Genomic DNA, 25,530 nt, shown 5'->3' on the forward strand with positions numbered 1-25,530 from the left:
CAGCTCACGGCGGCAACTGGTGCCATTGCTGTCGCTGAAAACTGGGCTGATGTTAGTGTCACATTCTCAAGAAATACTTGCCAGCGAGGTGAGCTGGAGTTTGCTGCGACCACTCGAGCCAGTCGTATCATTTGGCCGCCTCACTTCTGGAAACTTCAGTAACCAGTTCCAGGGAGCCTCCTGTGCTGCGACTTCTGATGGTTACATATCTAAGGGCTGACCGCTATCCTCTCAGAGAGGCTTCTTATGTTAACCTGCCTATCGCTGTTCTGGGTAACAGGGACTCTCCTCTGCATTATTTGAACAGAGATCTCCCGCGCAACAAGGGAGCTCCCCAGGCGGGTCTGTTGTGATGGATGCCACCTCCGAAGTTGTGCACATGCGCAACACCGTCTCCCGTGAGCGCCCACGGGAGGTCACGCCTTCTCTTTCGTTCGCCAGAAATTCTGAGAGGATTGCAAAAGGAAAAGCAGGACCCGGGTGATGGGGCTGTGACAAAGGAGGAATTTCAGGGTAAGTGGACTGCTTCAGCTCCCGAGTTTACTGCAACTAAATCTGTTACACAGAGTTTTTAAAACAGATATTTGTCTGTTTGTTTTTGTTTATTTTTAAAGTTGGCTTCACGCCCAGCTCCCGGCTTAAACTCACGACCCTGTCAAGACCTGAGCTGAGGTAAAGAGTCAGTTAGAGGCTTAAATGACTAAGCCTCCTTTCGCCCCCACAGACTTTAAAGACTTTTTTCCTGAGGGTTGGGGGGGGGTAATTTTTTTATTTTGAGAGAGAGAGAGAGAGAGAGAGAGGTGGGGAGGGCCAGAGAGAGAGAGGGGGAGAGAAACCTAAGCAGACTCTACTGGTAGCACGGAGCTCAACATGGGGCTCCAGCTCAGGAACCGTGAGATCATGACCTGACCCAAGCCAAGAGTCAGACGCCTAAGGGACTGAGTCACCCAGGTGCCACCCCTCACCCGCAGCCAGACATTTAAACAGAAAGGAGAAAAAAGGTTGCTAGAAAATACTTTCTAAAAAAAAAAAAAAACCCACAAACAAAACCTGTTTCCTTGATAGGTATAGTGCTGTGCAACTCGTCAAATGCCAGCCATGTTGGCTTTCACAGCGTGGCATTTTGGGGTCTCATCCCTCAAATAAGTCTTACAAATTGGGGCACTAGCTGTATGGTTCAAACATTTTGCTTCCCAGAAAGAAGCTGGGAGTTGGGACTTCCCTACCGGTTTATGACACTGTGTCCAGGTGGAGTTTATGGTAAACCTTTCCTACCTGTTGCCAAGTGGGTATGTTCGCACTTGCCTGATGTGAAGGGCTCATTCATCTAGTTCCTGGATTTCAGATTGCACCCTGTGTAGCTGTACATTCAGTTTATTCTTGGAGTAGAGGGGAAGTTCAAGAGTCTTTGATGTCACCCTCTTGGTCCCTCCCTCTTACTCTTTTATTAAAAATAGATAATTCATCAATCCTGGATTTTATGTCCAAGATTTTATTTTATTTTTAAAAATATTTTAAGTGATCTCTAAACCCGACATGGAGCTCAAATTTACAACCCCGAGATAAAAGTTGCATGCTCTATCAACTGAGCCAGCTAGGTGCCCCTCCAAGATTTGAGATGTTGTCTTATTTGTGAAAATATTTTGCTGGCCAAGGGCACCTGGGTGGCTCAGTCAATTGAGCTTCGTCTTTGGCTCAGCTCATGATCTCCCTGTTCATGAGTTAAAGCCCCTGACAGCTCAGAGCCTGGAGCCTGCTTTGCATTCTGTGTCTCCCTCTTTCTCTCTGCCCTTCCCCTGCTCGTGTTCTGTCTCTCTCAGAAATGCATAAAAACATTAAAAAAAATATTATGCTGGCCAATAAACAGACATCTGGCAAACCTGTCATTCTTGGATCCCCTTAGATCTCTTAGAATAAAATCTGCTTGGAAAAGTAATACTAAGTCTAAAGGTTGCAGGAATAATAAACATTTTGTTCAGGGTGTGATCTTCTGTCCTAGGACTACAATTACTTTTTGGTGTTATATTTTGTCCTTGATAATTAAGATTCCCTAAAAGTTCATAACTTCCTTGCTTAGCAAGCTCTTATCTACAAATCAAATTATTTTAGACCATTCTCCTTTTTCATAATTTCCAAGGATAAAAGATCAAAGATGTGAGCTAAGTAAGCATTTGATGCATAAAAGTAGTTAACTTCTTAGATATAAAGTAGAAACATATTACTTATAAACTAATCAGTCAAGTAGCAAGTTACCTGAAAAGTGATGCTTGAACTCAAATACCTCACTGACCCCAAGAAATTCAAGTTTTTCATACTTCTTACGGTTTTTAAAAATAATGTCAATCATACTTTATATTAGAAATTGCTGTTTTAAGCTTCCACATGGGTGCAAGGTGATGAAGAAATAAGGAAGACTGCTAATTTGAAATTTTCTCCAAAAAACCTTGTATATACTTAAGTGCACTTAAGAGAAAATCCAAGCATCCATCAAATTCTTTATTATCCTGAAAAAGGAAATATAGAACTAGAACTCCTTGAGGAATTAAGTAACCTTCCAAGACTTGGCAAGAGTACCAAAATGTTAAGAAAAAAAAAAATAGAACTGGGATGGTCTACTGGAAATCAAAACAAAATATACACATACTGACTTTTTTTTTTCAACGTTTTTTATTTATTTTTGGGACAGAGAGAGACAGAGCATGAATTGGGGAGGGGCAGAGAGAGAGGGAGACACAGAATCGGAAACAGGCTCCAGGCTCCGAGCCATCAGCCCAGAGCCTGACGCGGGGCTCGAACTCCCGGACCGCGAGATCGTGACCTGGCTGAAGTCGGACGCTTAACCGACTGCGCCACCCAGGCGCCCCTACATATACTGACTTTAAAGTTAAGAAAACCTGTGGTAAATATCTACTTTGAAATTAAAAAAAAATTTTTTTAATGTTTTTTATTTATTTTTGAGACAGAGAGAGACAGAGCATGAACGGGGGAGGGGCAGAGAGAGAGGGAAACACAGAACCGGAAGCAGGCTCCAGGCTCTGAGCCATCAGCCCAGAGCTGGACGCGGGGCTCGAACTCACGGACTGCAAGATCGTGACCTGAGCTGAAGTCTGACGCTTAACCGACTGAGCCACCCAGGCGCCCCTCTACTTTGAAGTTAAATAGCTGTATACTTATCTTCATTTTTTTGAAACTTTATTTTTTATTAGTGAATTGAGTAAAATAGCAAACAAATCAAATAATTATTCTATTAATTTATATTACATTATTGAAACAATCATCATCCTTTAGGATAACTCATTTGTAAAACTTTATTGATGAAGAAATCTTGACTGAGATAAATATGCTATTTCAGGTCATTCTATTGATTTTTAAAGCCTGAAGGAAAGCATATTGTAAGAATTTGTGTGTGTGTGTGTGCGCGCGCGTGTATGAAGTTGCTTACTAATATTTCACTTAACTGCAAGTTTTGGAACTTAACATCATTCAGTTAGTATATAAATAGATTGGATTGTTTCATTACATATATTATTCATGTTCAAAACAATTACATATGTATTGATACCAAGCTAAGTATCATCTTCATTTTACAGAGGAGAAAACAGTGGCTCAGAGATTCAAGCTTAATATCCTGCTTTTCATAAAGTCAAAATAGCACCAAAACAGAACTCAAAGAACACAGGACTGAACTCCAAAAAAAACCATACAACTCTTCCCAGACCATTACCTATTCACACAGCAGACTTGATAAGAAGAAAAAAATGAGACACTATCAAATTTCCATTTATGTAAGTATGAGATTTAACTGCTTCAGACGTAAAGAAATTTGAGTAAGAAAATATAGTTCTTTTTTCTTATAAAGCATTTTAAAAAACTTCATTGTTCACAGTGCTTGAATTTAAATTTGATGTGGACTCTTGACTTTTGTTCACTGAAGCATTTCCTATTAGCATTCTAATTACATCAAACACACATACTGGAACTGTTATTCTGTGCTTATTATTTCCATATAGACTTCATTGAAAATTAAGCTCTAACTTACGTTATCTCAGTGGAGTTCCAGAACATGACATTTAGTACTTGAGAAATCAAAGTTGCATTATTTTTTTTATGTTGTAACCATAGCAGTTATATGTGTGCTTCTTGTTTTTCAAGCCTGAAATTAACTACTTGAAATGTGCATTTTAACTATATGATAAGCATTGAGTTCCAAAGAAAGAGTTTGCTTCGGTGAAGAATAACTAAGCTATGGGCATTGCTTTCAATCTTTAATAAAATGCAGATTACCCATTAAAAAGCAAAGCTTTCATTTCATAAATTGAATAGAAAGATGATTGAAATAATTATAACTGGTTAAAGTAGGTCACTTTGAAAAGTCAAATATAAGTATCTCTCTAGAGGGCTTGTAGTGTTTTTATTTAATTTTGAATAGAAAATATTTTCACTTATTTTAAACATTGAGTGTTTTGTTTTCTTCCCTTAAAACTAGAATTGACTGGTATGAATATTTCAACATAAAGTCTTTATTTAAAAATAAATCCTGAAATTTTTATTAATTTTAGATAAACACATCTTCAGTATTCATTGAGATTAAAATTCTTACAGAAGATATTTATTCTTCTACTTTGCTAGCAACTCAACCTTATGATAAGTAGTATGGTCTAATAGTCACTCTTGAAATAAGATAAAAGTCTAGTGAAATATGTTAAATGTTAAAAGGAAAAGAAACAAAGGCCAACCTAAAAGTCTGTATCTAGTGAAATTATCATTTAAATAATGAGTAAATATTAAGACAAATAAAAATTGAGGGCATTTTTTCCCAGTAGACCTGTCTTAAAGGAAATTTTAAAAGAAGTTCTTTATAGAAAAGGAAAATGATACAGTTCAGAAATATGGGTCTATGTAAAGAAAACAGTAGTGTTATAAAGGGACTATTATAGGTAAAATAAAATATTTTATTTTCTCCTTTTTAATTTATCAGCTAAAATTTTATTTAAAATAATGTATGAGGTGGTTATAGTGTGTAGATAAAGTAAATGACAGGTATGTTAGACAGGTGGGAAATTTTGGGAATATTCTGTTATAAGGTGTGTGCACTACACATCAAGTGGTACAGTGCAATATGAAGGAAGATTTACATTAATTGTAAATTATATTTCCAAATTCAGGCAAACACTAACAACAAAAAAGGAAGTATAATTAACATGCTGAGAGAATAGAAAATGAAGTCATGAAAAACTATACTTCCAGCTGTTCAGAATTTGTTGTCTATTGTTTGTTTTGTTTTGTATTATTGCCAGCTCTTTTTTGCGGTGTTCAACAAATGAGGACAGTTTTATTCATTATTTTATATCTTTGTGCACTTTTAAAAAATTTTATTTGACTAGCTAGACCCTTCTAGTACTATGTTGAATAGAGGTTGTTAAGAAGAGGTATCATGGTCTTTTTCCCAATATGGGGAGGAGAGACACTCACTTATTATTAACTATGACATTAGCTATAGGTGTTCTGTAACTGTCTATTACTAGTTTGAGAAAATTCAATTCTGTTGGTAGTTTCCTAAACGCTTATAACAGGAATGGATGTTACATTTTATCAAATGCTTTTCCTGCATTTATTGATATTATCATGTGTAAATTTTAGATTTGTTTGCTTGTTTTGTCTTTCCTATCCTATTATATGTAGAAGTAGGTAATGTTATTTATGTTCATTGATTTATGGTTTTTAAACTACCAAATTTTCCTTAGATAAACCCCACTTGGTCATGGTGTATAAAGGTTTCTATGTTTATAGATTCAGTTTGTTAATATTAAAAAAATTGTGTGTATATTCATGAAAGATATTTTTCTGTGGTTTTCTTTTTTTTCTTCCTTTCTTTCTTTCTTTCTTTCTTTCTTTCTTTCTTTCTTTCTTTCTTTCTTTCTTTCTTTCTTTCTAATCTTCATCCTATATCCATGTTGGGGTAATATAAAGAGTTGGAAAGTTAGGGTAGGATTAGGATATCTTTACCTTAGGTGTTTGATAAAGTTAACTCAGTTTCATTTATGGGAAGATTTTTTAATTAGTTCACCTTTACTACATGATCTATTTACAAATTTGATTGATTCTTAATTCAATTTTGGTGATTTTTATCTTTCTAGGAATTTGTTGATTTCATCTCATTTGTCTTATTCTGTAGCATACAGCTATTCATAATATTTCTTTATAATTATTTTAACATCTTAGGATCTATAGAGGTGCTCTCTTTAATTTCTATAAATTGAATTGTAATGACCATCTACACTGAATATATGTTTCCCTTACACTGCTATTAGAAAAATTCATAATAAGTGCATTATATGAAAATGAGATGCTTTTAATACCATACAGAGAAGTTCTTTATCTTCATGTAATTCAAGGAAGATTTCTATTTTTAAAATTTTATCTCACTGTTTATATTTCTGAAGGTATACTAATAACCTATTTACTCATTCAGTAACACTTAACCTTTCATTCTGCTTTAAAATAAATTAGGTAAATGATAAAGAAAAAATTAGAAAAAACAACTCTGATCTTTAAGAGTATCTCACTACAGGGTGCCTGGGGGGCTCAGTCATTAAGCATCTGACTTCAGCTCAGGTCATGATCTCACAGTTCTTGAGTTCAAGTCTCACATCAGGTGTGCTTGAGCCCTGCTTCAGGTGAACATGCTCATCACTTCAGATGAGCCCCAGTTCTCTCTTCCTCTCCCTCTCTTTCTCCTGGGATTCTCTTCCTCTCCCTCTGCCAATCCTGGGATTCTGTCTCTCTTTCTCTGCCCCTCACTCAATTGCACACACTCTCTCTCAAAAAAAAAAAAATTTCTTACTACATAAAGGATTCTTAGAATTTTAGCAGCCATCTTAATTTTAATGGCAATTCACACTTCAACCCTAACATTGTCCTACTATCCCATATGTTATATGTAATGTATAGCATATGACATATTCTCATATGTGGCATAAGATAATGTTTCTTGGGGTGCCTGGGTGGCTCAGTAGGTTAAGTGTCCAACTCTTGGTTTCGGCTCAGGGCATGTTATTACAGTTCTTGAGTTTAAGCCCCACATCGGGCTCTGTGCTGATAGGATGGAGCCTGCTTGGGATTCTCTCTCTCTCTCTGACCCTCCATGCCTTTTCTCTCATAAATAAAAATAAATAAAATAAATGAATAAAACTAAAAAATATATATATAATGTTTCTCAAACTGCAGATTTTTAAGAACCATGGGGTCTGCACAAATTCTGACTCAGCGCCTGTCAGTAATTTCAGGTGATTCTGATGTAGTGATCTTAAATACTCTTAGTGAACACTGTTCTAAGAGGACTGTATAACACTGATATCTATGCAGATCAGTATAGTTTCTTTTTATTATTGTCCCAAGTAAAAACTATGTGTTAACCCATACTTTGTACAGTCAAGCAAATGTTTGATAAATACCACTTGACATAACATCAAAATCTGGTTGAATTTAATTTTTATCTTCCTATTTGTTATGCAGCTTATTGTTTTATAATTCTTGAAAAAATACTGAATTTTATAGAAAAATAGAGAAGTTTCCAATGTAATATGATCTTTAAAAGTCTGTAGTGGTATAGCACAATTTTCAAGATAAAAAGGCATACCTGGATTGTTGTATGCATTTTTCTTCATGTGTAAACTTTATTGACTGACATACCCCCCCTCACAGACCTCAAAGCAGACTTTGTTTCATTCCATCTTTGAACTGTGTTATTACACAAATATGTGTTTCAAACTTAAATTGTCATTTGTGTAAGTTAATATTCAAAATGCTGTTTTTGTTTGGTGTATTTGCAGCTTGATTGTTGATCAATAAATATAAATAAATTTCTAATAACATTTTTCACTAAAAATTAATTTCAGAAGTAATGATTAAGACTGTAATGTGATTTCTATAAAAATGATGACTCAACATTTCAAAATTGTGAAATACATGTCAAAACAAAATATTGTTTTAAAAAACAAAACTGCCAAACCACTTGATGCCACTGATAGATATGATAGAATCATGTCTCCAAATAAATGTATGTCCTAATTCCTAGGATTTATGAATGTTACCTTACATAGTAGAAAAGACTTTGCAGATTTGATTAATTTAAGGGGATTATGTGGGTGTGTCCTGTGACATCATTAGGATTCATAGAAGTGGAAGAAGAGATAGGCAAGTGAGAGAGACAGGGAAATGTGACCACAAAAGAATGGTCAGAGAGATGCAATGGTGTTGATTTTGAAGATAGAGAGGCTGCAAGTGAGGGATTAAGCTGCCTATGGAAGCTAGCAAAAAAAAAAAAAAAAAAAAAAGGATTTTATTTTAAAGCCTCCAGGGATAAAGGCAGTCCTGCAAATAGCCTGCTTTTACTGATTTTAAGCCAGCGAGACTTACATCAGATTTCTAGCCTATACAACTACAAGATAATTAATGTGTGTGTATTAAGCAACTACGTTTATGGTAATTTATTATGCCAGCAGTGGAGGACTAAATAACATGAGGAAATATTGTAAACATGAACCACTAGTGAGTGACCTATAGACCAAACTTTGCAGAACACTGGAAAGGTCTTAAATTTTGACAGCAATCAGAACCATTAGAGACGGTCATTTTAGCAAGGTCTAATGAAATAGAAGTAGGACAATCATTAAAATTAAAAAATACTTGAGTTCATCCACTCAAGTCCACAAAAACATCATGCTTTTATTTACCGTCATCATTACTGCAGTGTAAGCAAAAGTAAGCCTTACTTACAAGCAGGGTTAATGTATCTACTAAATCTGATTTTAAGTGATTTTTATTAGTGATGCATTCTAATCAGAATATTAAAAGCTTATATGACTTCAGATATAAATATGTGTCAACCAAGAAGTCCACAGCTGATTGTGGGGTTAATATTTTTAAAGCATTATAAAACTTGTGAAATGTTTTTACTGTACAGAAAATCTTATTGCTAGATATTATTTTTTGACGACTAATGTATGCAAGTACTCTTCAGATATTACTTAATTTAATCCTTGCAAAAGTCCTGTGATATAAATTATATTATTCCCATTTTAAATAGAATCTGAGATAAAATGCTTTATTTACGTTTCAAAATTCACCTTTGCTAAGCTTCAGAGTTGTAATAAAATCTAGATGAAGCCTACACCTCTGTCCTAAATTAATATACTATATGCAAACCCCAACCCCATTTTCAATGTTGAATCACTTTATTATTTTCTTCCTCCTGCACACTCATTTTTGACTGTACTTATATACCCATGTGTGGTTAAATATTGTATTTTGTTTTAATGAATTTAAATATTTAATAACTTTATGTATTGATTTTTAACTAACATCAAATTTTCATTTCCTGAATGGGTATGCTTCTACAAAATAAAACTAGAGTTGGGCCATAGTGAGGATAAGAAGACATAAAACAAGTTTAATTACAACTAAAGAAATTAATATATAGTGACGCACACCTTTGTACATTGTGGATATTCTTTTAATAGAAAAATACTCTAAATGTTACTTAATGTGGTATAAACATCACTGAAGTACGTTTAAAACAGATAATTTCCCATATCTTCCATTGGGTGGCAGCATAGGGTCATTATTTGAATCTCCATTTGCACTTTTAAGTAGCCAACTTAAATGGTAAAAACACAAGAACAGAATATTTTAGAAACATTTTGTGGGGGTTGTAAAATATCTTTCTTCATGAGGAGTATTATAACAAAAGCTCATTGTTATTTATGACTGTAAATTATATTTAAGTTTAGGAAAGATAAAATTCAAAATTGTGGTTAGTTACCCTTCAAATTATAACTTTTCCCATAACATCTTCAGCATATAATAATTTTCTTTGAGAGAATATTATTACTGTTTAATAAATTATTACTATTTAATAAATTTTTTAATGTTAATTTATTTATTTTTGAGAGAGACCGAGTGCAAGCGGGGGAGGGGCAGAGAGAGGGAGACACAAATCCTGATATGGGGCTCAAACTCACGAACTGTGAGCTCAGAACCTTACAAGGGGCTCATGTTCGGTGAGGTCATGACCTGAGCTGAAGTCAGACGCTTAACCGACTGAGCCATCCAGATGTCCCTACTGTTTAATAAAAAATAAAATATGCTTTAAAAATCTGTCATAATTAATTAGTGAGACATAGATTATTTATTGTATATAATTCTAAAAACTATATGAACATTTAAAGAATTTAAAGAATGAAACATGGCATTATGAACTGTCTCTAGAATGTCTATTTCTGTGCAGCATAAGGGCAAAGAAAATATTCCTATCATCCAAACTGGCTGTTCTCTGTTTTCTAACTTAATGTCATCACTGTCCAACTGAGTTTATCAATCCAGTAAAGTCAATTTTTTCAAGCTGGCCATCTCATTTTACCTTATTCCATGCATCAACTCTTACTCTGTCTTACCAATTTACCACTTAAATATTTATGGGATCTGTCCAATCCTCTCAATTCCCATCATTTCCCTGGTCTGAGCCACCATTCACCTAGATAACCCCACAAGCCTTATAAAACACCTACCAGACTCAAGATCCACGGTTACTAGGTATCAGCATGAGAGAATTCTCTAAGACACAAATTGCAATATACCATAACTTTTTAATATTCATTTAAAGGTTTCTCCTTCCTCCGATATGTATAATACAACAAATGAAGAGAAACCCGTTAGGTGGTTGAGATTAAGTATTAAATAAAAGAGAAATTAACTTTCAAATGTGGAGTTTGAATATTTCAGAGAAAATAAATAGAAAATAAATAACATTAAAATCATGACTTGAGGGGTGTCTGGGTGGCTCAGTCAGTTAAGCATCCTACTTCTACTCAGGTCATGACCTCACCACTCATGAGTCCCGTGTAAGGCTCTGTGCTGACAGCTCAGAGCCTGGAGCTTGCTTCCGATTCTGTGTCTCCTTCTCTCTCTGTCCCTCCCCTGTTTGTGCTCTCTCTCTCTCTCTCTCTCTCTCTCTCTCTCTCTCTCTCTCTCTTTCAAAAATAAATAAACATTAAAAAAATTAAAAAATAAAATCGTGATTTGAAAAAATTGTGTTTTGGGGCGCCTGGGTGGCGCAGTCGGTTAAGCGTCCGACTTCAGCCAGGTCACGATCTCGCGGTCCGGGAGTTCGAGCCCCGCGTCAGGCTCTGGGCTGATGGCTCGGAGCCTGGAGCCTGTTTCCGATTCTGTGTCTCCCTCTCTCTCTGCCCCTCCCCCGTTCATGCTCTGTCTCTTTCTGTCCCAAAAATAAATAAAAAACGTTGAAAAAAAAAAAAAAGAAAGAAAAAATTGTGTTTTGATAGTGTTAGAAAAATACAGGATATTATGGGAACATAAAATAAAAGGATATAACCACAGAAATTTTCCCTCAGAAATGACATTTGTTTTTAGGTAGATGATAAGATCAAGGTGGAAGAGAAGAAACAATGAGAAAGTAGAGTGTTTGGAGACCATGGAACTATCTGGGGGTTCTCTGTTCTCCCGTATACACTGAGGAGATTCTAGACTGTATTTGAACAGAGATAGGAGAATAAAAGATAAACATGGAGGTAAGTGAATAGTGATTTTTAAGGCCTGATTCAATCTCCTTAATCATTACTGGTTGAACCAATTTTCTGTTTCTTCATGATTCAGTCTTAGTAGGTTGTATGTTTCCAGGAATTTGTCTATTTCATCAGGGTTACCAATTTGTTGGCATATAGTTGTTCATAGTAGTCTCCTATGAGCCTTTGTATTTCTGTGACATCAGTTGTAATATCTCCTCTTGCATTTATGCTTTTTATTTGAGTTCTTTCTAGCATCATATAAAAATATGAAAATTCCTGTTATTTTCTATTTTAATCTGCTTTCCATATACAGCGAGGTCCATGATCTAGACTTCACTGGTCAAGCACACCTACCATAGACTTGAGTTAGTGTCTAATAATATGAGGAATCAAGGACTGCAATAGGACATCAATAGTTATATCTAGGTCCTGTAACTGCAGTTATTAGAGTTGTAGCTGTTTATAGTGACAGCATCAGCGCTCATTGTGGATTCAGTGATGCAATCTGTATTGTCTGTTTCAGTAAAAATGAGAAGGAAAATAATTTAAACACAAGAGAACACCAAAGTGTAGCATGCAGTGGCAATACCTAACCCATACCTCTTGGACCTTTTATATGCTCCAGGTGATTTCCACCAGGTAGTATCTATATCCCTGATACTGAAGGTCCTTTTATATTGGGTTTTGGAAAGGCTAGCTTCCTACACAGTGCTGGCAGCAGGCTGGACATGCCAAGTGATTATAGCACCCTGGAGCAGCACTCAACCAATGATGCTTATCCCATGAGTAGAATAAATAAGATGGAAATGTGCATTTGCACTCTTTCCCAGAATTTTCCCAGAAGATTAAGCCTGAATAGCATTTTATGGTAGCTGGCTTAATACCACACTCATTATTGATAATTATTCCTTGTCTTATCAATCTCCTACTTCTTGAATAATTTAATTTTACAACTAAAGAATTTCACTTGAAAGACTCTGAGTCTTGTTCTTAGTTAATGCAAATGGAGACACTTGTGATGTTATATCAAAGGGTATACCTTAAGGAAAACGTGGCCATTTTATACAGGTAGGACCAACAAAGACTCAGATCCCCTAAAAATGAAGATATGGGTTACCTTACAGGGCAGGAACTCTTAACACTTAAGTTGCTTGCTGAAATTACCGGACGCATGATATGATTAATGAAGTAGAGGATTTGTCAAAACCAACTGTGATTTGTTGACATGTTAAAAAATGGGTACTCTAGCATCTACCCATGTTCCCTTACTTGCTCTGGCATATGCATATGTGTACAATGTAAATAATTCCCTTTCATTATATATTTCTTTTTTCTTTTATTGATAAAGGGTGTGTGTAATTGGCAATATCAAAATGAGAATTTTGACAGAATAAAATTTTAATGCATATGATTGTGGTCTTAAATTTGTATGCCATAGTTCATGATAATTTGGTTTAAGCTTTTTGATGGGAATGTTTAAATGTATTTGATTGTATAAAATATAATTATATTATGTTGGGAAAATGGATAATTTGGGGGGGGTTATTTTAGAAATGAAGATAAGGGAAGAGATAATTATACTAATATTGGACAACCGAAGGTGTTGTTGTTGAAGGTTTTTATAATTACTTTTTGTTCCTCAGTAAATTAATGCCATATATATGTTTGAAGAATCTTTTATGCTACAAAGAAGTCCCTGCTTTAAACAGAAGAATTTGATATTTTCAGATTCTTGCTTTCCAAATCTGTCTTGTAGGTAGTATGTGCACTTACTTGGAAACCAGACTGATCAATCCCATGCACCTATTCCGGACACTGAGGCAAAACCAAATAAAATAAAGAGCAGTGTCACGTGGGATTTATGGTGAGGTTCATGGAATCAGTAGAATCCACATCCAGTTTACGGGATTAGCAGTGGCAACAGGTTCATATGGGGGCATCTTCGGTCAAGAGAATGATGAGGTCAGCATAGTCTACAGTGTCTGTGCCTGGTAGCAGTGGCAGTGACGTTTTTTTCACTAACCAATCCTTTACTTGACTGAGATTACTCTTCTGGACTATCAGGTATTCAAGCCAACTTCTCTTGTCTTCCTGGAGGTCCTGTGAGCTGTCCAATAAACCCTTAGGTAACACCATTACTCACTTATATTTAGCAGACAGAATTATGTTTCATTTAACAAGTAATTCTCAATTAGGACAATTTTTCATTATCATGAGCTTAATCTGCTACTTCATTCAAAGGATAGTTATATTTTACAGGAAATCCATTGAAAATGTGGTCAAATATAATACCATATCCTGATTTCTAATGAAACTCTAACATTTACTTACGTGACAGAATTCAGAAATATTTTCACCACACTTCAATTCCCAGTTTCTTCAAACCACATTACGCAGACAGTAGTCTTCCATGGCTACATATAAATGTTTTTATAGGTACTGAAAAATATATATATTATAACTGGTGTATATATATATATAATAACATATAATATAGGTAATATATAGATATTAACAGATACAGATAACCAATTTTTTTCTAATGGTAAACTTCTATCAAAAGTATTTGCATTTATTAGTTTTTCAGATGAAAATATAAATTAACAATCCTCCATGTTTATATTCTATTATTTTATATATTACACAAGCCTAAAATAGCTGAAATAATAATAATAATCTAGGTTTTCAAAAGTAATTCAACAACTGGAATTTTCAATTGCTACGCTATGTGAAAAACTACAGTTCTAGATGTTGCCATTTTTTTTTTTTTTAGAATGAGTTGACAAGGCCAACTTGTCATCTGTCAAATAGCAATAGAAATTTAGGAGGAAGTGAGTAAGGTTTTCTTATAACAATAATAATTTATTGTTTTAGGACAACTCTGTTTTTGCCTGACTGTTCACCCCACCAGTCCCCTGTCAGAATTATCTATCTGAAGCCAAAACAAGGGGGTTGGGGGGAGATGTGAAACTAACATATAATATACATAACGTATAGTTTTTATTAGATAATTTTGAAACAGTTCAAATTATATCTTTCTTAGTAAGCGTGGTTTACCCATATTGAAAATTGATATTGTAGCCATCAGTCTTCCTGCTTCTATCTTTACCTCAAATATTGATATTGATGAAATTAGTCTCTACTGAATCTTAAAGACAGCTTCCACTACTTTCTCTGATTTGAAAGTATGTGAAAATGGGCTCAGGATAACCTAGGTGAGAACAGACATTTTTACACAATCCACATATCCTGGAGCACTTTAGATTCAGGCCGTTCTAGACAAAAATCTATTGGTATTTTGTATCTTTATACCCTTCATAATGGGAAGAATAAAAATGTTTCTATTATAACTTTTTAAGTCAGTTCCCATAGATCTATCCTATTTACTGATACTTTACAAAAATTATTTTGGTTTTGACTGGAGTACTTATCTTTCCTCAGCAGAGAAGGATCTCTGTACTACTATTCATATTTATGTTTTGCTGTTTTTCATGAATATCTTTTTTCAAAAACCATAACTTAGAGAAGCAGTTTGTTTATTAGAAATTCATCTTTAGGGGCGCCTGGGTGGCTCAGTCAGTTAAGCATCCAACTCTTGATTTTGGCTCAGGTAATGATCTCATGGTTCATGAGATCGAGCCCCGTGAAGGGCTCTTGGCTGACATTGTGGAGCCTGCATGGGATTCTCTGTCTCCCTCTCTCCCTGCCCCTCCATCGCTCACAATCTCTCTTTCTTTCTCTCTAATAAATAAATTTGAAAACAATGCATCTTTAAAAATCATATCCACGTCTTAACAATGTATCACATGACATTTTCAAGCTATTGAAAATGAAACATTTAAATATATAATCAAGTATACTAATTGATGACAGATCCATGGGGTTATGCTTTTAAAAATCATAAATATAAAATAAACAAATATAAACATGTTAAATAAGATGCTTATTTTCAAAGCATATTACATTATGCTATTCTGTTCTTTCATCAAACCACCTAATGTTTATATGGTATGTTCCTCATTTCATGCCATGCATGGTAATTGAAAAGAGGTTAAATAACTTGTCCTAAATCACAGGAGTAATGAAAGGAGTGAGAGCCTAATTACTGAATTTTTTTATTCATATTTGCATTTCTTGGCCATTTTGTCAGTGAGTCCAACATAGTGCATTAAACCTGAGTTTAGATATCAAGTTTCATGTTATTAAAAGGTTAGTGAATCTGTTACAGCTCTAAATAATAAAAACTATTGGGGTTATGTACATGTATATACACATATGATTCATTTCTAAGTAAAATTCCAAACAAAATTAAAAATAATACAGTGGTAAATCTCAAAACCAGAGAAGAAAAAATAGAGAAAAGGTAAGAAAAAGGAAAGAAAAATTCTTACTCAGGGAAAAATTGCCACAGATATACTTAATTAATCAACAAATAGCCAATCATTGGATTAAAAGTCAGTAGAAAACAGTTATTTGTATTTCACTCGTGGATATGTATTTTATAACCATTAGCTTCTGAAATCATTTATAGCATTCTGTGTTTTAAATCTGGTAGGCAAAAGTGACACGAAACAAAGTACTCTTGCTGCCTCCTAACCAAAGGATTTGCCACCTTTTATGGATGCTTCTGTATAATTAAAGGCTCCTAATATTTTGGTTACTAACATGTACTCACACCAAATGCTGGTGAGGATGTGGAGCTGCGGGAACTCTCGTTCATTGCTGGTGGAATGTAAAATGGCATAGACACTTTGCAAGACAGTGGCAGTTTCTTACAAAGCTAAATATATTCTTCACGTTCAATCCAGCAGTTGTGCCCCATGGCAATTACTAAAATGAGTTGAAAACATATGTATGCTAAAATGTGCACACAAATATTTATGTCAATTTTATTCATAATTGCCAAAATTTGTAACCAATCAAGATGTCCTTCAGGAAGTGAGTGGATAAACAAACTACAGCACACCTATACAAGGGAATGTTCTTCAGTGATAAAAAGAAATGAGCTCCAAAAGCACAGAAACACCTGTAGGAACCTTAAATGCATATCTCTTAGTATAAAAAGCCAGTATGAAAATGCTGTATGTTGTGTAATTCTATCTATATGGCATTCTGGAATAGGCAACACTTTGGAGACAGTAAAAACATCGGTGGTTGGGAGGTTCTGTGAGGAAGGTATGATGAATAGATGGAGCAAAGGGGGATTTTAGGACAATGAAACTTTTTTGTATAATACTGTAATGGTGAATATATGTCATTAGTCATTTGCCAAAACACATAGAATGTACAAAACAAAGAGTAAACCAAAGGTAACCTATGGATTTTATTTAATGATAATCAAGTCAGTCATAAAAAAATGAAATCTTGTTATTTGTGACAAGGATGGACTTTGAGGGCATAATGCTAAAGTGAAGTGAGTCAGGGAAAGGTAAATACTATATGATCTCACTCATACGTGGAGTCTGTAAACAAAACAAACAGCAAACAAAAATAGAAGTTCATGGATGCAGAGAACAGAGTTGCTAGTTGCCAGCAGTGGGATGGCAGGGTAGGAAAAATAGATGAAGGGGAGCAAAAGGTTCAAATTTCCAATTATAAAATAAATAATTCATGGGGATGGAACGTACAGCATGGTAACTATAGTTAATGATGCTAAGAGAGTTGATTTTAAAAGTTCTTAATCACAATAATTTGTTTTGTTACTATTTAAGGTGATGGATGTTAACCATACTTATTGTGGTGATTATTTTGCAGTGTGTACAGATATCAAATCATTATGCTGTACACCTGAACCTAATATAATATTGTATGTCAGTTATACTTCAATTTTTTAAAAATGCTAAAATTTAAAAAAATAATGTATCAAAATTGGTTTATTAATCAAAACAAATGTACTACATGAAGGAAAGTTATGATAACAGGGGAAATTCTGAATGGGGAGGAGCATGTATATGGGAACTCATGGTACTCCTCATTGATTTTTTTCTGTAAATTTGTAAATGACCTAAAACATAAGCTCTGTGAAGTAAAAAAACAACATAATATAGTACTCTGTTGAATATAGTACTAAATACATATAATTGAAATTGTAGGCTGGATGCAGTGTCAGTTTCTGGCTGTCTCTAATCTCTGCATAAAGCTAAAAGGCAAGGTTTAATTAAATATTTAAGTTAGTGTGAAATTTTATCAAATTAGTACTTAAACATATTTTAAGACCTCAAAAGGCACTAACAGGTATTAGGAGGGGAAAAAAGCATTTGTCTGTCCCAAATCTAGTTGTTCCTTAGACTAATACACCAGAAACAGCAACTCTCCAGTCACTTAGTATTTAACTGTATAATTGTAAATACAATTTTATTTTGCTATTTAAAAAAATAATGTTTATTTATTTTTGAGAGAGAGAGACAGAGTGTGAGGGAGGGAGGGACAGAGAGAGAGAGAGAGAGAGAGAGAGAGAGAGAGTCTGAAGCAGGCTCCAGGCTCTAACCTGTCAGCACAGAGCCCAACGCGGGGCTCAAACTCACTAACTGCGAGATCATGACCTCAACCAAAGTCAGATGCTTAACTGACTGAGCCACTCGGGCACCCCAATCTTGCTATTTTTTTTAATTTAAAAAGTAAGCACTACTTATTTTCATATCATAGAAAATAATGGTTTATCTTTTTAACACTTTTTAGCATTTCAAACAAAGAGACACATATGTGCACCTACACAGATATACACAATGCTCTTTCCCAATCATTTCATGAAATTGTTATTTATTTTCACATTTACAAATATATAATAGTTGGCAGAATTAATTCTTTATAGTTACATCTCCTTTTTTCTTTTTTTTAAGTTAATTTTAATTTCCAAACTTACTTATGTATTTCTCCACTTGCTTAATTTATTAGGTAACAGATTGTTTTCTTCTAAAATTTCTAAAATAATGTCAATACATATAAATATGTTTAAATATAAAATCATCTAGATGTTTTATTTCTTGGAGTTATCTTTCACAGATAAGGTAACTTAGATTTAGCAAATAAAAATAAAAGATACTCAGTTGAACTTGTATGTCAAATGAGTAGCTATTTTTTAGTATAAATATGTCCAATGAATTATTTGGGACATTTTATACTAAAAAAGTAGTTTATCTGAAATTGAAAGCTCACTGGAATCCTCTGTTATTTATCAACTGTACCCCCTGGGTGTTTTTGTTTACCTGCTTTGATATGAAGTTTTGTTACCGGTACTGCTCACTTAAGTGGTATCTTCCAATTTTGTTTTACTGTCTTCTTGATGATTATCTTTATGTGTCTTTTGTCATGAACTCTCTAACTTCTGCATTCAATATTTTCATTTTTCATGATTTCATTGAAAACATCGTCTGGTAGTTCCATGGCATGGCAAATGGGAGTCATTTCTGAGAGTGCATATTTAATCTGTATTTGATTAATAGTTTGGCCATATACAGAGTTCTAACTGTATATGTTCACACACACACACACACACACACACACACACGCACGCACACACACATCCCCTATAGAATTTTAATGTTTTCAATATAGCTTCCAGTTCTGCTGTTGAAAATTTCTTTACCATTCTGATATTTGATCATTTATTGAACTTTTCCCGCGTTTTTTTTCTTTTAAATGTTTTAGAAATGTCTCTTAATACCTAATAAATTTTGTATCAATGTTTCTTGATGAGAGTATGCTTTATTCATTGTGTCTGGCCCTCAGTCTGAAAACTACAGGGAAATAAAATCCACATTAGTGAATGACCACAATCAAGAGAGAAATTGTATAGTATAAAATCTGATTACATGAAATTAAAAATTGGGATAATTATGGAGAAATAATGGAATTTATTTTAAAATATAGAATGAGGGGCCAAAGGGTGTGTGCAGAATAATTCTGGGCCTATTTGTATCAGGGCTGGGAGAAAAAAAAAAGAAAGAAACTCTGCCACATAATAAAAATTTAGAGGTATCATTCACTGTCTTTGGGGGAGACTTGGGAATGTTCAGAAATGAGGTTAATGATTTAGGAATTTTTTTGATAATGAATGTTGAATTCTAGATTGTATATTGGAAGAATTTTCAAAGTTAGGGAGCATAATATATGAGGAAATAAAATCTATGCAGAGAAGTACTAAAAGTGGAGATAATGATGAGGAATAATTGCAAATGGGAGTTGTGTTGAGACCTGGAATTCTGGGACCTGTAGCGCTGATTTACATAAACAAGGATAATGAATATAATGATATTAGGCATGATATCCTTAAGAATTTTAATAGTGACAACACTATTATTTTCTGTATTTTCTTTTGTCTTATATTTTGTTTATGTCAATAAAAATGTACTATTATAATGGAGAAAAAAAGCAACTTTTACTAAATTATTGTCTGTAATACATAAAAATATATACATGTTTATTTTTATTTTTAAATTTTTTTTTACATTTTTATTACGTATTTTCCCTCAAGATAAAAATTGTACCAGGCACTATACCCCTGGGTGCCCTTTAGGGAGGCATTGAAATTTTAAAAAGTTAGTAAAATAATCTCAGCCTATTTTCAATGGTCTTAGAATTGTGTAAGGGAGAACTTTAAATAAAACGCAAAACTTGTCAGTAATGAATAATATGTCTTGTTTTATATCGCAGACTGCATGAATTTACTAGAGTCAAAAGTAAAAAAATAAAGCTCAAGGGTATGTTAATATAGAAAGGCTATGTCTCCAAATATGTATTGAAGATATTTTTCTGCATGCCTTTCCTAGAAATAGACTCATAATTCAAAACACTAGTGGTATGGATATCCCAGGTTCCTTCTTTTGTGTTGCAATAAGAGATCACACAAATGAACTTTCTAGGAAAGTATATCTGGATCTACATTCCTAGGTGTGGTGATAGGCTAATGGAAAGGCTATTTTAATATGAGAAACACAACTTTCTCCTTCTTTAGGTCACCTATAAAAACAGAACAAAATATACATTCATAATCCCCAACTGTCTAAATTACCATACAGATAAAAGGATTTTAGTGGCTGGTTTTTGGCACCCTCTCTCATGATGAAAGTGGCAGACAATAGATACCAAAGTCATGATTTCTCTTGACTGTGACAAGACTTCTTTAGTGCCCAATTTTAAAGCTTATGTTTGTCTGCCAAAGGTTAGTAAAAAGTAGAATCAGATATGTAGTTATAAGCCAAATAAAAAGATTGAATATCTCAGCTTGTGAATGGAGACTGTCTAGATATATGGTTTTATTCACATCAATTTTTAGTACAAGGAGGTTGTTTATTTCTACTTCATTATCCCCAAAATAAAATCCCTGACATCACCAGAGGGGACATATTCTGGCAGTACCAGTACATTTCTCTATATTGCATAAATATCTCCCGAGATCTCTTTGTCATGTAAATCATTCCTTGTTCTGCATCATTGCTACCCTTCTTTATTACTTCCTGAGGTCTTGTACCTGACTTCATGTTTCTAACCATGACAAATAGAGGCACGTGATCCTCTCTTAAGTTCCTGAAACATTACAACTATTAGTGTTCCACAGACCAGCGCAAGGACACTCATTCTGCTCTTTCCTCTCTTCGAGGGTCAATCACCATATTGCAGAAAGCAACTAGCCTAACTTCTATTGTGCATGTACTTATAACCACATACCCCTTGTGCAGTCCAGCTTCCATCACACCTAAGGAGATCCTCCTATGCAGCACCCCTGTGCAGTATAAACTGAATGTATTTTAACTTACTGTTTTAGATTTTGCCAAGAACAATAATTAGAAACTTCCCCTATTTGTCTATGTTTAAACTATGCACAAAAATGTACCATACCAAAGAGAATGCCCTAAGCAGAAATTGTGATTTCTACCTTAAAATAACAGTTTGATTGCTTCAAAATTTAGTATCCAGAGCTTTTATAGGAATACACTTATTCATAAATATTTTGCGAAGAAATGAGGACAGGCTGTGTTACAAAACTCTGTCCGGATGATATTTTAAATGGTGGCCAGTATATAATTTTCTCTTATTCACAAGGATTTAAACATAAATAATGCAATTTATTTATGTGGTCACTGGCCCTTTCTGAGCAGAATCTCCTAATACGAACTTCTTTTGAGCTTCTTTCCATGTTTCTTTGAGCTGTGATTTGGGAAACAGACTTTCTATTCTATTTTGCCTGTCCTATGTCCTATAACAGAATTGTTTGTTTTCTTTTTTCTTTTTACCTCATTTTTACCTTCTATTTTTATTTTAGCCTTTCTAAATGCAGGGAGAATTTTAATTCAAAGATGGGAAGAATTTTTTTTCCTACTAAGTTACTGGCTGTGGATCAGCAAAAGCGTCAATTTAGTATATTTAGTAATTCCTAACCTGGAGCATAACTTAGCGTTGAGCTGCTTGACTTTGCACTGTCAGAATTAAACATTCATGAATTTTATTAGAGAAAAATCCTGAAATGTCCCATGAGAGAAAATGGGAGGAGGCTGGTATAGCTGGAAGATCCACTATGCTGCCATGCAAATTTGATTCCAGATGATGGAGAGAGACTAGGGATGTGTGTGAAAGACTCCTAGAATGTTTTTCAGTCTTAGAAATGTTGGGCACAGTGACTGGAGAGTTCTGGAGCCAAATTGGGCAATCCAATGAGTCCTATCTTCCAGGAATAGGCCAGCTTTAGGATCCTTGCCATTCTCAGTCATTAGTTGGGAGCAGATAGTGAAAACCTTGGCTTCGATGCAAACACAGTTGATGAATTTCAGTGCACAGAAGCTAGGGCTCTTGGTCAATTGTGCTCCCATTCTCATGCCCACCAGAGTATACCTCTTGTGCTAAACAGATCAGCTTCTCCACGTAGGATCAGGGTAGCTCTTTGGTGGTTTTCTGTAGCCTGTTTTTTTTTTAAAGGAAAAATTTAGAAAAGTGTTACTGCTATGAATTTTAGCACCCATTGATGCAATTGATCTTGAAATTACAACTGATATCCTCCCCAAACACCATCATCCATTCTAAACCCCTCCCACTCTCAGTTATCTCTTCAGAGTCGTGCTGGCTTACTTAGTAGTATGACCCAAAACTTCATTCCAGATGGGCCTGATCCCTTGATAATCTTAACTTCCTTCTCAGCTCAAGGTTTCTGCATTTGTCTATTCACAGTTAAAATGGGGCATGGGAATACAGATGGAACAGAGGTTATCCAAGTAGATCAACTGGGTTCTATACATCTTCCTCCCTACCCTATTGTCTAAGAACAGAATTCTTTCTCCTACTCATCAAGGTCAATTACATCTGACATCATAGTTCTTTGTGCTTGACTTGCAATCCCCAAGTACATGGATTCTGAAGTGACCTGCTGGTGGGCATAACTGATAGTTAAATTTTACCCTTCTGTCCCCTACCCAGTGCTACTCTGTGTGGGATTTCAAGCCTCTGGATTAAGTATTGTTAGTTTCTGTGTTGTTGTCCTAGCCAAAGCTTTGTGTGTAACAAAAGCAAACCAGTATCTGGAGTAAATATCTATCACTCTGAGGGAAAAAAAAATCTGGTCCTTCCAGGATCCCACTTTGGAATTCTAGAAGTAAAGGCAAATGAAATTAAATGTAATTAAGTGTGCAAGAATTTTATTAGGGGAAATACCCATGAGAAAAGTATGGGGTAAGATCTGGGAGCTGGAACAATCAAGGAGAACCATTGAATTGCAGTGCAGGTCTGATCCCAGTAAATGAGAGGGGGAAAGAAGGTTGGTGGAAGCTTTACAGACAGTAACAATTTACAGGAAGCTCATCCAGGCTGTGGAGTTCCTAATTCAAAGATGGCTGTCATTAGAGTCCCATGTCGCCCAGAACGGGTCTGCCTTTTTAGCTATATCTTACTTGGTCACTGGTTGGGAGGAGACTGTGGAAAGCATAGCCTTTAAGCACACATGGAAACGCATTTCAGAGCATAGCACCTAGGGCTTCTGGTCAATTATCCTCTCATAGTTGGAAAATCAGACAGTATGTTCTCATCACTGATGTACTTCTTATTCATTAAGTTGATAGTTCATGATAGTTGGTCAATACTTAATAGCTAAATAATACAATTGATTTAGTTAAAATTGTTACAAAGGTCATTTGAATTTATCTCTTTAGAATTGCCTTTAAAGTCCAGTTATGAAATGCAAAAGAAATCTACACTTGATTGCATTATAACTTATCCTTTTTAGTTAAAAAGTATTATTAAGTCCTGATACAACTTTTATTGCCAGAGTGTTTTTAAAACGTTGTTATTTCAAAACAATGTATTCACTTGGTAAATTAGTCCTACTGTTTTCATAAAATTTCTCTTATTTTGAAAAATGTTTTTCATAACATAAGTAGCATAAAAAATGTTACTTAACATGTAATGGGTTTGTTGTTGTAATTTTTAAATGAATCATTAAACACTTAAAATTTTAAGAATAATTTATTCAAAAAGGATGGTACATTCTTACCATTGAAGATCAAATTTATGTGTAAACTATGTGTATAGAAATATACATATAAACTATGTGTATAGAAATATACATATGTGTATAGAAATATAAATGCTACGCATAGATGAACTCTATGTTAAAATGGCAAGAAATCAACACAAGGAGTAAGATATGATGTTCATGCAATTCTATACATATTATTTTAATAAACTGATATTTCAGTATTTAATATGTAAAACAATCCAGAGTATATTTTGTGAACAAGCACATTAAATTTATTATGACAACTAGGGCACCTGGGTATCTTAGTTGGTTAAGCGTCCGACTCTTGATCGCAGTTCAGTCTTGTTATTAGGATCATGAGTTCAAGCCCCACATTTTTTTTATTTAAAAAATAATAAAAAATGAATTACAATGCAAAAAATGACAATTTAGTATAAAAAATAAATAAATTTATTACAACAACTTTCATAAACTTTCAGCCTGCATTTTATAAAAAAAAATACCATCAAATAGTATCATGAAAAGTTATTAGGGACATTCTTTGAAGAAAAGAAAATTGAAGTTGGGATGCCTGGGTGGCTCAGCTGGTTGACTGTCCAACTCTTTTGTTTTTAATGTTTGTTTATTTATTTTGAGAGAGAGAGAGAGAAGGCAAGCAGAGGAGAGACAGAGAGAGAGGGAGACAGAATATCAAGCAAGTTCTGCACTGCCGGCATGGACCCCCACACGGGGCACCAACTGTAAGATCATGACTAGAGTCAATATCAAGAGTCAGATGTTTAACTGACTGAGCTATACAGGTGCCCCCAGCATCCAACTCTTGATCTCAGCTCAGGTCATGATCTCAGGATTGTGGGGTCAAGCCTTGTGTCAGGCTCTGTGCTGACAGCCTGACAGCTAGACCTGCTTGAAGTTCTCTCTCTCCCTCTCTCTCTTTGCCCCTCTCCTGTGTGGGAGGACTTTCTCTCTCCCTTTCTCTCAAAATAAATAAATTAAAAAATTGAAGTACATTTGTGGATACCCTGATTACTCTCCTCTTACAGAGAGAAGTTACAGACTTTTGAATAGTTTTGAGAGACAACACATACTACATGTATCATTTTACTTTCATATATTCTAGTTGACTTATTTTAGGTTGTATTTTCTTAATTTTGAAGGAATACCCACTTAAATAATAAATGCTTGCATAGGATTGCTTGTATGTTTGAGTTGAAGATAATTTTCCTGGTTGTATAAACATTAATATAAAAAACATACATTTACAAATGTGATATATATAAATGTGTGTGATATAACATTTTAATTATTCTTTAGGAAATTTCTTGGAGAAACTTAAATGCATAACTAGTGCACAAGGACTAGTCTCTAATATTTGCAAAGTTGTTTTGCATCATATTCAATATATTACACATTCCCCTCAAATTTCACTAGATGGTGCTATGTATTAAATATAATAAATTTTATGTTCAGTAAAGGATAGTTCAT

The 25,530-nt window shown here is 34.4% G+C and overlaps 1 long non-coding RNA gene across 2 annotated transcripts in view; it reads left to right on the top strand.

The window, feature by feature from the left end:
• The first annotated feature begins 204 nt into the window (after positions 1–204).
• The window catches only part of LOC123384615, a 252,683-nt gene continuing 227,357 nt past the window's right edge, over positions 205–25,530 (top strand). The window contains exons 1-3 of one of the 2 annotated variants that reach the window (XR_006595988.1): positions 205–513; positions 3,591–3,785; positions 11,431–11,588. This is a non-coding gene — a long non-coding RNA (uncharacterized LOC123384615). The remainder of the gene's footprint in view (positions 514–3,590; positions 3,786–11,430; positions 11,589–25,530) is intronic. The other variant, XR_006595989.1, reaches the window with a different exon arrangement.

Source organism: Felis catus, chromosome A1, assembly GCF_018350175.1.
Source record: "Felis catus isolate Fca126 chromosome A1, F.catus_Fca126_mat1.0, whole genome shotgun sequence".
Classification (NCBI taxonomy): Eukaryota; Metazoa; Chordata; class Mammalia; order Carnivora; family Felidae; genus Felis; species Felis catus.